We start from the raw sequence: 10,279 nt of genomic DNA, 5'->3' as shown, positions 1-10,279 counted from the left end.
CCTTATTAGATCAGTATACTCCTCTCCTTCTAAATCACGTCAGAGATATTTCTGTTTGCACAATGCGCTTACACCATTCTCCCTGTAAGGGATTGAAGCCTCCTCCCATTGAGAGAATCCTTTCTGCCTACAGGGAATCTGCTCAGAATGTAAATATCAGCACAGTCTCCACTTCTTCATGAAATGTCCCAGAATCCTCTTGTTCACAGAATCTTATAGCTTCTTTGAACACCTGTTTCCTTTATTGCCTATAATGGCAGTTTAATAGCAACAAAAATAATAACCATTACTTAATAAGTTACCATTTTATTAAGGGCTTTTCTGTGCAATTCATATATATTGTTAACCCCGAGGACAGATCTTATTTTACCCGTTTAATAGATGAGGAAATCTAGAATCAACTGGGCTAAGCAACTTGCTCAATATGACAAAAGCTACTAAGGAGTAGAATTAGGAATGAGTTCTGGACTATGTGACTACAGTATCAGGTCAATATCAGGTCATCTATGTTTGTTTGGCCCTGATTCATACACTGACGTGTTTTCTTATTTAACTTCGCTATACTTCAGAAACATTACATCTAACTTGTAAAATAGTAATGTAGAGCAAATTAGCATTATGTTAATACTTACATATGGAGTTTGTTCTAAACTGAAGACAATTTTACCTTTTAATGTTTACCTACTTATTATTTATTTGGCTGCATTGGATGTCAGTTGCAGCATGTGGGATCTTCACTGCTGCAAGCCGGCTTCTCTCTAGTTGTGGTGCTTAGGCTTAGTTGCCCCAAGGCATGCCCTGGGTTTGTGGGATCTTGGCTTCCTGGTCAGGAACTGAACCATGTCCCCTGAATTGGAAGGCATATTCTTAATCACTGGGCCGTCAGGGAAGTTCCAAGACAGTATTAAAAGCTTAAAAGAATTCAAGGGACACTGTCACACGTGCCACTCAAAGTCGTCACACCATTCCTCTTCAGTAGTCTCCCAGTCTTTGTCAGAATTCAACTGCACTCATTCTAATTAAGAGATTGCATCCAGATGAAATCTGTACGCTTTAGAAGGTGAGAATTGACACAGATATGTGAATGGAGATTTTCCCATAATTCTCGGCAACTTCTTAAGGAAATAATTTTCTATTCGGTGCTTTCTCTGAAGAGTTGGCTCTGTCTGCCCCTAGTAGCCTCCAGGTTACCCCCCTGCTTGCCCGTGGCCAGCCTCTACCTGCCTCAAATAGCCCTGTCTTCCTGAAGTACAGTTCAGTGTACCAGATCATCCAGTTGTACTTCTCTGTCGTGTTCACCCAGAGCTGGCTCTTCTTTCAAGGCTGTGGTCTAAGTGTGTCTAAGCAGCACCCTTCCCCAGGCCCCTCCTCCTCACCAGCCCAACCTGCATGCCTTGTGTTTCAAGTCAGTTGGAAAGAGCTTGACCCAAACGGATGATCTAAATGCTAGCCTTCCTGGTACCATAAAGGTATTTCCAGCAGCAGGCCTTTTCTACTGTCTTATTAAACAGCCTTTAGTATCTGCAGAGAAGGCAATGGCACCCCACTCCAGTACTCTTGCCTGGAAAATCCCATGGGCAGAGGAGCCTGGTAGGCTGCAGTCCATGGGGTCACGAAGTTGGGCACGACTTAGCGACTTCACTTTCACTTTTCGCTTTCATGCATTGGAGAAGGAAATGGCAACCCACTCCAGTGTTCTTGCCTGGAGAATCCCAGGGACAGGGGAGCCTGGTGGCGGCCATCTATGGGGTCACACAGAGTCGGACACGACTGAAGTGACTTAGCAGTAGCAGTAGCAGAAAGGCCCTAAGGGAAGAGCTTCCATATATATATATATATATATATTTAGAACTTACTTTTCCAGCGTTTTCTAAAGTATATGAAAGTCCAGCCGCTTTTATTTGAAACATTAGGTGCACTTACCACAAGTATTTAGCTAATCCTCAAGCACTCTTATAAGGCGGCTCCATATCATTAACCTCATTTTGACAAAGACAGACTTTACCGGTTCATCCTTTAACCCTACGGAAAGACCAGGGTGGATAGCAGAATTAGAAGAACTTAAAGACAGATTTCATCTTCATGATGGTTTCTTCATGAACAAATAAATCTGTTGGTAAATCAGGCTGTGAAGTTAATAGTTGGAGAGGATTTATCTCCGTATGTGAGATAAATGGAGTGCTTGACACAGCGGTCACCAGCCTTTTGGGCAACACGGTCTGGTTTCATGGAAGACTATTTTCCACACACTTTGGCAGGGGTCAGGGGTGGTTTGGGGATGATTTAAGTGCATTTATTGTGCACTTTATTTCTACTATTATTACATAAGATATATAATGAAATAATTACACAACTCACCGTAATGCAGAATCAGTGAGAGCCCTGAGCTTGCTTTTCTGCCACTAGATGGTCTCACTGGGGGTGAAGGGAGGTAGTGACGGCTGGAGTGTGTGATGGGAAGTGGCTGTATCATGTAAGAATTGAATCGCCAGTCCATGTCTGACGTAGGGTGCAGCATGTTTGGGGCTGGTGCATGGGGATGACCCAGAGAGATGTTGTGGGGAGGGAGGTGGGAGGGGGGTTCATGTTTGGGAACGCATGTAAGAATTAAAGATTTTAAAATTTTAGAAAATAAAAAAAATAAATAAATAAAGACAGATGAAAGTCAGCCCACTCACCTGCTGCTCACCTCCTGCTACATGGCCTGGCTCCTATCTGGCCATGAATCGGTACTCGTCTCTCCCGGAGACTGGGGACTCCTGGTTTGAAAGAAGTAGCACAGCCAAGAATTATTTACCATTATAGGTCCTTATAATAATCCACTGACCTTTTCTTCCAGAATAAGATATATTTTATATTTTAACTCATATTAACCTTTACATCTTCTTATAAGCCAAGTGAACTTTCTGGGACTAATATTATTCTTTTCAATTCTTGTATGTATTTAAAATTTTAAAAATATGATCCTTCAAGCCCAATTAATCATTAATTACTAGAAGGTTCCTCTTAGGGATATACATTTTAAAACTCAGCCTTCTAATATGAACTATGTACAATACATATGAGATGTATTTTCTTCAGGAACATTCAGCAATGAAAGAAAGAAAAAAAAAAAAAAAAACCTTTCAACTAGATGATTTGGAAGTAGCCCTGCCTACCTGATTCATTATGGGCCACTAACATGAGTCATCAGTACCAAAGCTCAGTTACACGTTCCTGACATTGTGTCATCACATGACTCTGCTGAAAGGCTTAGCAGCTTAAACTTTAATTTCATAATTAACTTTTTCAAAGTAAGATGGATCTGGCATCAGTGATTACCAAGCTTTCAGTAAAAGCCTGGAATATGTAGAATGTTTTACTGGCAGCTTAGAGACTGCTAGGTGTAGGTCATATAGCATAATAAGTTAATGCTAAAGGGACTATGGTTTTACTTTAAACATTGAAATTATGATAAAGTGTGGCCTTTCTAGCTCTTAGGCTAATTTTGTTTCATTATGACTGATGTTTCCCAAAAGGAAAAGTTATTTTCCTGGTTACTTTCTCTTTGGAAAATTCAAATACTTCCAGTGGTACCAAGGAAAAGCTAGTGTCAAACTTTGATCTGTACTGGATGCACCCCACGAATATTCCCCATCTGATGAGCTGACTGGCGGACATAGACAGACCCTTGTCATATTTTCTCACTGAGTTGAGAGCATTTGAGAGACAGGTGAGGTAATCCTGCTGTTTAAAGTACATGACTTTGGATTTACTGGAAAGATACATTTTAAATAATGAATGAATTGATAAATAAATATTTTAATGCATTTACTTTTTATCTAATATGATTTAGCTTTACACCTAATTGATTTTCTCTTCCTCCCTCTCTCTACTCAATTTTCTGCACCAATGGAGGCAAATGATGACATGGATAATCTGAAAAAAAATAGATACTTAAAAAAAAAAAATCAGTGTTTATGTGCTAGTGCTTAATTCTGAAGCTAAAGAATAGTCTGTATCATATTCTTCTCCATTGTAAATCTGCAAGAGCACCAGATCCTGTCTTGTTTGACTGTATTACAGATAGAGTTCAGCGTCTGGCATATAATAGGTATTTTAAACTAGAAATTGAGAAAAAAATATTCCCTATAATTATGAACAACTACACTAACAGGGCCCGTGTTGGCAGAACAGGAAAGTAATCCAGCCCAAATTACCCAGTTACCAGGGTCTTTAGGGTTCCCTGCATGCTAGAAACTGACTATGAAGTATTAGAATTTAATTCCTTCGTTATATGTTTCTTTTGAATATTTCACTTTTGGTTTTGCAACGAAGAATGAAACAAGTATCAACAGGCTCCTCAGTTCTCATTGCCTACACAGTTCCCAAAGTTTCTAGCAGTGATACTTGCACTGCATGGCAATTTTCCCAGAAAAGTTTTAGAAGTCTTTTGTCACTTTAATTGGCATAAGTTTCCCACTTTGAAGGATATATTATTTGTTGCACCTCTTGGTGAGTCTGAATACAGTCCATGTGCTCCAAAGATAAAGAATATTGACTTATTGATTCTGATAATAAACTACCATGGCACTGGCACAAAGTCAGGGCCACTTCCTCATCGTCACTGGTGTATTCTTTGTCTTTGTCACATGTATATTGAATATTCACAAACTATGTCTAATCCTCTGTTAGAGACACGGTCAGTGAAAGATGAGCAAAAGGGTAATCAAATAACATTATAATATTTGTTGAATTTTTATGATAAAGATGTCATTTCATGCAAAGATGGGAACAATAAATAACCAAAATCATATGGGCCTAACAGAAGCACAGATATTAAGAAGAAGTGGCAAGAATACACGCAAAAAAGGTCTTAATGACCCAGAAAACCACAATGGTGTGATCACTCACCTGGAGCCAGACATCTTGGAGTGTGAAGTCAACTAGGCCTTAGCAATACCAAAAAAAAAAAAGCTAATAGAGGTGATGAAATTCCAGCTGAGTTATTTCAAATCCTAAAGATGATTCTATGAAAGTGCTACACTTAATATACCAGCAAACTTGGAAAACTAAGCAGTGGCCACAGCACTGGAAAAGGGTAGTTTTCATTCTAGTCCAAGAAAGGCATTTCATTCATTTCCAAGAAAGGCAATGCCAGAGAATGCTCAAACTATTGAACAATTATACTCATTTCACATACTAGCAAAGTAATGTTCAAAATTCTCCAAGCTGGGCTTCAACAGTACATGACCTGAGAGCTTCCAGATGTTCAAACTGGCTTTAGAACTGGCAGAGGAGCCAGAGATGAAATTGCCAACATCTGTTGGATCATAGAAAAGGCAAGAGACTTTCTGAGAAACATCTACTTTTGCTTCATTGACTATGCTAAACCCTTTGACTGTGTGGGTCACAACAAACTGGAAAATTCTGAAAGAGATGGGAATACCTCCTGAGAAATCTGTATGCATGTCAAGAAGCAACAGTTAGAACTGAACATAGAAAAATGGACTGGTTTCAAATTGGGAAAGGAGTATGTTAAGGCTGTATATTGTCATCCTACTTATTTAACATATATGCAGAGTACATCATGTGAAATGCTGGGCTGGATGAAGAACAAGTTGGAATCAAGATTGCTGGGAGAAATATCAATAACCTCAAATATGCAGATGACACCACCCTTATGGCAGAAAGCAAAGAGAAACTAAAGAGCCTCTTGATGAAAGTGAAAGAGGGGAGTTAAAGAGTTGGCTTAAAACTCAGCATTCAAAAAACTAATATCATGGCATCTGGTCCCATCACTTCATGGCAAATAGATGGGGAAACAATGGAAACAATGACAGACTTTATTTGGGAGGGGGGGGCTCCAGAATAATTGCAGATAGTGACTGCAGCCATGAAATTCAGTTCAGTTCACTATAGTTGCTCAGTCGTGTCTGACTCTTTGTGACCCCATGAACTGCAGCACGCCAGGCCTCCATGTCCATCACCAACTCCTGGAGTTCACTCAAACTCATGTCCATCAAGACAGTGATGCCATCCAGCCATCTCATCCTCTGTCGTCCCCTTCTCCTCCTGCCCCTAATCCCTTCCAGAATCAGAGTCTTTTCCAATGAGTCAACTCTTCGCATGAGGTGGCCAAAGTATTGGAGTTTCAGCTTTAGCATCATTCCTTCCAAAGAACACCCAGGGCTGATCTCCTTCAGAATGGACTGGTTGGATCTCTTTGCAGTCCAAGGGACTCTCAACAGTCTTCTCCACACCATTGTTCAAAAGCATCAATTCTTTGGCATTCAGCTTTCTTCACAGTCCAACTCTCACATCCATACATGACTACTGGAAAAATCATAGCCTTGACTAGACGGACCTTTGTTGGCAAAGTAATGTCTCTGCTTTTGAATATGCTATCTAGGTCATTCATAACTTTCCTTCTAAGGCATAAGTATCTTTTAATTTCATGGCTGCAATCACCATCTGTAGTGATTTTGGAGCCAAAAATAAAGTCTGACACTGTTTCCACTGTTTCCCCATCTACTTCGCATGAAGTGATGGGACCAGATGCCACGATCTTCATTTTCTGAATGTTGAGCTTTAAGCCAACTTTTTCACTCTCCTCTTTCACTTTCATCAAGAAGCTTTTGAGTTCCTCTTCACTTTCTGCCATAAGGGTCGTGTCATCTGCATATCCGAGGTTATTGATATTTCTCCCGGGAATCTCGATTCCAGCTTGTGCTTCTACCATGAAATTAAAAGACTCTTACTCCTTGGAAGAAAAGCTATGACCAACCTAGACAGCATATTAAAAAGCAGAGACATTACTTTGCCAAGAAAAATCCATCTAGCAAAAGCTATGGTTTTTTCAGCAGTCATGTACGGATGTGATAGTTGAACTATATAGAAAGCTGAGTGCCAAAGAATTGAATCTTTTGAACTGTGGTGTTGGAGAAGACTCTTGAGAGTCCCTGGGACTGCAAAGTGATGAAACAAGTCCATCATAAAGGAAATCAGTCCTGAATATTCATTGGAAGGACTGATGCTGAAGCTGAAGCTCCAATACTTTGGCCACCTGATGAGAAGAGCTGACTCATTGGAAAAGACCCTGAAGCTGGAAAAGAATGAAGGCAGAAGGAGAAGGGGATGACAGGGGGTGACAGAGAATGAGATGGTTGGATGGCATCAGTGAAATGGACATGAGTTTTAGCAAGCTTCAGGAGTTGGTGATGGACAGGGCAACCTAGCATGCTGCAGTCCATGGGGTCACGAAGAGTCAGGCATGGCTGAGTGACTGAACAACAGCCTGTTGAGAAATTAAGTTGAATATGTGGCTTTAGTGGTTCACTGTGATATCATGATTCAGTCACTTGGCAATGATTTGTTTTGTAGTTTATTCATACATGAGCAGGGATCCTTTCTTCCACCCAGGAGAAAAGGAATCCATCATTCCATTTGGCTAGAGTAGGTTTCAGGCCTTGCTTTTGTGAAAGTTGTTTTCTCCTGATCAGCAGCCTCACCCTCTACTTAAGCAAAACATTTAAAGCTTCTGGATGTCAATTAAAGTATGAGCTAGCACCATATAACACCATTATGAACAGGGGAGATTGAGAAGAAGGAGAAAGGCCAAGAAAAAGAAGAGAAGGAAGAACAGATTTTGGCTCATATTCTCAAATGATCTAGTAGTTGAAAAGAAATTAATATGGCCCAAGCTTAAAGATTGTTTAAAAAAGTGCATAGAACACAGATGGCCAAAATGCATATGAGCAGATGCTCAATATCACTAATGTTAGAGAAATGAAAGTCAAAACTACAATGAGGCATCACCTTACACTGGTCAGAATGGCCATCATCAAAAACCTACAAACAATAAATTATAGAGAGAGCATGGAGAAAAGGGAAACTTCCTCCACTGTTGGTGGGAATGTAAATTGGTGCAATCACTATGAAAAACAGTATGGAAATTTCTTACAAAAACTAAAAATAGGGCTACCATATGATGTAGCAATTCCACTCCTGGGAAAATTTCCCCAGAAAATAATAATGCGAAAACGTATATGCACTCCAGTGTTCATTGCAGCACTGTTTACAACAGCCAAGACATACAAGAAACAGATGTACATCGACATAGGAATGGATAAAAAAGATATGGTACAAATATATATATTAGTCAGCCATAAAAAGGAACAAAACAATGCAATTTGCAGCAACATGGATGAACCTAGAGACTGTCATACTGAGTGAAGTCAGTCAGACTGAACAAGACAAATATTTTATATTACTTATATGTGGAATCTAAACTAAATGGTACAACTGAGCTTATCTGTAAAACAAAAATTGAGTCACAGATGTAGAAAACAAACTTATGTTTACCAGGGTGGAAAAGGAGGAGAAGGAACAACTTGGGCGATTGGGATTTACATATATTACATACATACATTACTACATATAAAATAGACAACTAATAAAGACATACTGTATAGCACAGGAAACTCTACTCAATACTCTGCCATGGCCTATATGGGAAAAGAATCTTAAAAATAGTGGATATATTTATATGTAGAACTGATTCGGTTTGCCCTACACTCGAAACTAATACAACATTGTAAATCAACTATACTTAAATAAATTTTTAAAAAGATAGAGCAAGACGCTGGGATCTTCCTTTTATATTTGAACATATTATGACTTACAGATAATAGACACAAGTTTTTACATTTGTTTGGAGACACAAGTTTTGGAGACACAAGTTTTGACATTTGTTTGTCAAACTTGGGATCGTTAGCTTAGATCCAGCAACCTATCCTGTCTAGACATTTAAGACATCTTATAGTGAAATAAGATGGGTATCTAGACAGGAAAGTTGTGTTAAGAGGGAGTTTCCGTTGTTTTTTATCAAGCTAGAGGAGATGCCTGCCTGTAGAACTTCACTAATGAAAGTGGAATGGTAATGATGCAAGTTATTTAAGAAGTGAGAGAGAAACACAACAGCATTTATTGTGTGTAAAGTAGCTTTCAGCAAGAAGTGGAATCTTTCTCTGTTCAGAGGGAAAAGATGAATATAAATGTAGGCAGAGAGAGATATGAAAGCTCACTCCAGATGAATTTTAGCTGAGATGGAGGGTTGAAATGAGAGAGTGGGAGGGAAGTCTCGAGAAGAGGAAGGTCAGGCTATTCCTGTCTTGTCATCACTGAAGAACTAGCCTGGTGATCTACTAAGTGATTTCACAGGCTTGGAAAGGATCCAGCTGAAGTTTGGCCAGTCACTTCTGCACTTGATCTAGTACTGCTCAGGGGCTGGAGCAAGATTAGAGGAAAGACAGGCGGGAGCCATCCAGACTGGGATTGACTAGGTGGGCATGATGGGTATGGAAGCGGTGAGCCTGGGCCAGTGCCAGGGTGGTGCTGGGGGCTGCCCAGGGCCTGCTGTGCTGCCAGGGAGTCCCATGTGCCATCTGGTGCTTCTTGTCCCTCAGAAAGGCTAATCAAAAATTGTTAACTAATGAGAACCTCCTGTTTAGCTCAGGAAACCCTTCTCTTCTCTGTGGTGACCTAAATGGGGAGGAAGTCTAAAAAAGAAGCATATATGCATACATATAGCCAACTCACTTTGCTATAAGCAGAAACTAACACAATACTGCAAAGCAACTGCACTTCAATAAAAATTAATTAAAAACACTACTTTTACATTTTCTCTCTGTCCTATCAGAAGATAAAAAAAAAAAAAAAAAAGATTAATCTCCTGTCTCTTGAGCATAAGCTCAGGTTTCCTGAGGCTTCATCCTACTTTTATTGAAATGCTCAGCTGTATAATGTTAATACCCTTTATATATGAACCACAAGAAAAGTAAAAGAACCAAGTAGGCTCTAGTGAATTACGAGTAGAGAAAAAAATATCAGTCATATGCCTTATAGGAAAAGAATGGCCAGGATGGATACTAGCACTATTATAATACAGTGCAGTGCCTAAAAATAAAGAAAGAAAAATAGTTCTCACGGTACCCATTCCAGAGAATAGCTGATTTCATGAAAAATTTAAAGATTTGAAAAATTATTCTGAATCAGGCACATTCTGAAGTGCTATATTTGACATGAAAGAGAAGTAAATATTCAACAGGTTTGACTTTTCAGAAGTTCTATCTGTATGTAATTCCATCTTCCTAATTATGTGGGCCTTGGTTACTAAAGCTGGAGAAGGAAATGGCAACCCATTCCAGTATTCTTGCCTGGAGAATCTCGTGAACAGAGGAGCCTGGCGGGGCTACAGTCCAGGGGGTTGCAAAGATTTGGACATGACTGAAATGACTAA

The sequence above is a fragment of the Capra hircus genome, chromosome 23 (genome assembly GCF_001704415.2).
Source record: "Capra hircus breed San Clemente chromosome 23, ASM170441v1, whole genome shotgun sequence".
Classification (NCBI taxonomy): Eukaryota; Metazoa; Chordata; class Mammalia; order Artiodactyla; family Bovidae; genus Capra; species Capra hircus.
Note: the sequence above shows the minus strand (reverse complement) of the source record.